Raw genomic sequence first — 3,975 nt, forward strand, 5'->3', positions numbered from 1 at the left:
GTCTAGTTGTATGCTTACATTTTTAAATTAGACTAATTGTAAGCTCATGTTAAAACACTAAGGAACTGGTGTCTCTGGGATTTTTATGTTAATGGTTGTTGAGAGGAAATGCACAAGTGTATAGGGGTCTTTGAACACTTAAATCTGATTCTCCTCATTCCTCTACTGTGGGAGTAGGCTCCCCCCACCACCCAAAACAACGTTTGAAATTCAGTGCTCTGGAGCCCTTGAAAGCCAATAAAAACTGTTAGATTCAAGTAATAGATGAATTAAGAAGAAAAGGATAATATAAAGGAAAAGCCTTACCCTGGGTTATGGGAGATCCTAATTCTAATTCTGCCTCTGCCACTGATTTCCTGTGTGACCTTGCGTTGACCTCTAGATCACCTCCTGGCCTGTAAAATTGAGGGGGTGTGACCAAATGGCTTCTGAAGTCTCTTGTAGCACTGATGGTCTGTGACCCTCACTGACAGGAAGGTCGGAAAAAAAAAAATGGGCTTTGCATCAAGGCTGAAACATGTAGGGTTTGACTGACAAGTGAACAGAGTATGGTTTGTTATCAAGACAGGCGTGCTAAGGAGGAATGACATGTGAAAAGCCTTGCCAAGGAAGAGGGTGGGCACTGCCCAAGGTCAGCTCGGCTTTTCCAGAAGATGGAAATTTTCTCTGTTAAAGGGATTTGGGGGGAGGGGTAAGATGTTCTGCAGTCTATGTGTTCAGTGGCTCAACCGCTTAAAAGATGCGTGACTTTGTTGTCAATATTTTTTGTGGTAGGAGATTGAGGATTGTTTTAGTAAATCTTAAGCTATAAGCCACCGGAATGAGAAGGGTTTTTATGCATAAAATTAGTGCTAAAGATTGGGATCTAATTTGAATTCATATCTACAAAAGGTTATATAGTGTTAATGGCACCCCCAAATCATGTACTTTAAAATTGAAGTCTTGAGGCTTTAAAGTGGAATTTGCTTTTTGCAAAGGAAATTCCCAAAAATGAGGTTTCTGGTTTAATGGGTACTGTGTTTTCCTCAGGCACAGTGCCTTTGCCATTGCAAATCTTCAATACGTTATGAAGCAGTTTCTTCTGTAACTGGCTTTTGCATATATTTCCAAATACCAAACAGTGACTTTGGATGATTGCTTTTCTGCTTTTTCACGTTTACAGAACTTTCCAGTAGCGACCATGCACGTAGGCTGGGCCAGGCTCCTTGGCTGGACAAGAGGGAGAGGGCTGGGATGGAGATAAGCCAGCTGTTGGGTGCTCACAGTTAACTAGGAGGAAAGAAGACAGGCGGGAATGCTAACTTACTAGGACCTGGAACTAGAGGTCCAGTAAGTGTTAGGGGAATTCAGAGTTTGCGGATTGGGGAGGATTCCTAGAAAGGAAAAAGATGCTGCCAGTGCAGGGTTAGAAATGAAATAGGGTTTAGAATAGGAATAGGAGGGAAGAGCATGACTGACCTGGGGTCTGAGGTGGGCAACTGCTTGAGTACATTTAGATTCAAAAAGGCAAGTTTGCCTGGAGGATGGGAAATGTGGGAATGGCCCCTGAGACTGGTGCAGTAATTTTGGGACCTTCTCCTGGAGAGCCTTTGAAGGTCAAACCTTTCTTGGGCAGTCACTTTGTAAAATGCCACTTTGAACTACTACATGTAGCCCGTGAGGATGTCTAGGAAATTATCAAGCCAGGTTTTCATTTCTATCCTGGTTTTTTTTTTTTTTTTTCCTGTTTTTCTTTTTAAATGGGACTTTCTGGAAGTCTGACGTGCTGACCTCTAGTAGGGCCTTGAGGCTCTGCTGCTCTTGACTAAAGACTTTTTTAATTCTTGAGAAGCAAGTTTTTTGGTGATGAGGTCACAGAGTGGACCATATTTCTGGAGTTGTCTCCCGTCTGAAGGAGACCCTCATTGAGTGGGTTTGCTTCCAGCTTTTGTATCGAATATCTGAGTTACAAATGTACCATCTAAGCTGGGTGGGGGGCATGTTGGACTGGATGGTTGGTGTCTGAGGGGTGTCTCTTCCACACATAGGCCCTCCAGCCAGAGCAGCTGCTCTCCCTGTGTGATAATGGTGGAATATCATGATTGCATCTGAAGCACTTATCCTTTAAAATAGTTAATATTTGGGGTGCCTGGGTGGCTCAGTGGTTTAAGCCTCAGCCTTCGGCTCAGGTTATGATCTCAGGATCCTGGGATCGAGGCCCACATTGGGTGCTCTGCTCAGCGGGGAGCCTGCTTCCCCCCGCCACCCTCTGCCTGCCTCTCTGCCTACTTGTGATCTCTGTCGAATAAATAAAATCTTTTTTAAAAAGTTAATATTTATTTTATTTATATATAATAATATATATTATATATAATTAATATGTCATAATATATAATGTAATTTATATATTTATATACAAATATATTATTTAAATATTTAACTATTAATATTTAATATTTTAAAATACAAGAGAACCAGTACTCATTGCAAAGATGGGTAAACTGAGGCACAGGAGAGGGTGAGTTGGGGACTGGCCCAAGGTTTCCTGGTGAAGTGAAAGAACCTGGCCTAGAAGCCACATGGCCCTGTTTTCAACTTGGTGCCCTTACCTTCATTTACACATTCTGCTCTAGTAACCCAAGCCCAGTAATGCTGGCCACTTCTGATGGGAATGCAGACCATCTCGTGTGGGATGTTAGCCTCCGCCCCCATCACCACCACGGGACTCCTGACTAGTGCCTGCATGAAGGTAGTGACAGCAGACTCCATGTTTCTATTCTGGCATTCCTACTTGGGTTCTACTACCCTACCCCAAGAGAAAGGTGAGACGGAACCATGAAAGTAGTTCCACCCTTAGGCTATGACCTTCCCTTTTCTCCAGCCCTGTCAAGTGGTGCTGACATCAATTTTAATGAGGCGGATGATACGCTGTGTTGACAGTTTGAGAAGGGGTCAAGTTACCAGCAGACTTAGACTTAAGCTGAGGTCGGCCAGACAGTTGCTCTGCAGGAAAACCACCAAGATTGCAGCAAGTGTAGAAATTGTTCGCAGAGCCAATTAGGTCAGCCTCATAATCTCTGACCAAGTATCTTATAACTTGTTCCAGAGGTGTTGGGCATATAGAGGAAAAGTTACCCTTGGAGTTACTCTGTCTGATGAAAGGGACTTCACCCCAGTCAGGAGGGGCTTGTGATGGGGCTGGGTGTTCATTATGGCCCAGCTCTGCCTCAGCCCTGGGGAGGCAGGAGTGGAGTGTGGTGAGGAAGGCCTCAGAATCTGGAGATCTGTTTCAGCCCCAGCCTGGCCACTGGCTGGTATTTGACTCCTCCTCCTCCCCCCACACTTCCCTTCAGTGAGTGTCCAGTTCCTCAACGGAAAAGATGGGGCCCGAGCTGAATGAGCTTACAGCTCTGTTTCGGCTGTACAATTCTGATTGGGGTACACTCCCAAGTTCTATTCAGCAGCACGGATGCTAGTAGTCAGTGACTTGTGCTTTACTCCCAGTTACCCTAGAGCCCTTCCGCGGAGTTAGGTAAGGGTTTGTTTGGGCTGATGGAAAAGGTCGGCTATGTTTTAGGCTGATGAGGTAACAGGGATATGCCAGCAGCAGGACACCAGCGAGGAGACTGTTAATAGTTACCCAGGCAAGGCCGGATGAGGGCTGCCAACCCCTGGACTGACTGTGAGTGAGGTGTCTTCCAAAAACCGCTATAGGAGTATGAGTAAACTGTCCTACCAGTCAGACCAGCGCGGGTTCTGAAGTAGCATTGGACTCATTAGCATGAGCAGAATGTGTATCTGCCACTAGAGGGCACTACAGCTTCCGGTCAGAGAAGGAGCAGATAGATGGCCATTTATTGAGAAATGTGAAAAAATACACTGTAACCCCCATTTTACAGATGTGGAAACTGAAGGGCTTTAAGGTGAAGTGCCCTACCCAAAGTCACGTGGCCTGTAAATAGCCATCCCGGCTGGGATTCTAATTCCAGCTCTGCC

The sequence above is a fragment of the Enhydra lutris genome, unplaced genomic scaffold (assembly GCF_002288905.1).
Source record: "Enhydra lutris kenyoni isolate GAN:26980312 unplaced genomic scaffold, ASM228890v2 scaffoldscaffold13, whole genome shotgun sequence".
In the NCBI taxonomy this organism is placed as follows: Eukaryota; Metazoa; Chordata; class Mammalia; order Carnivora; family Mustelidae; genus Enhydra; species Enhydra lutris.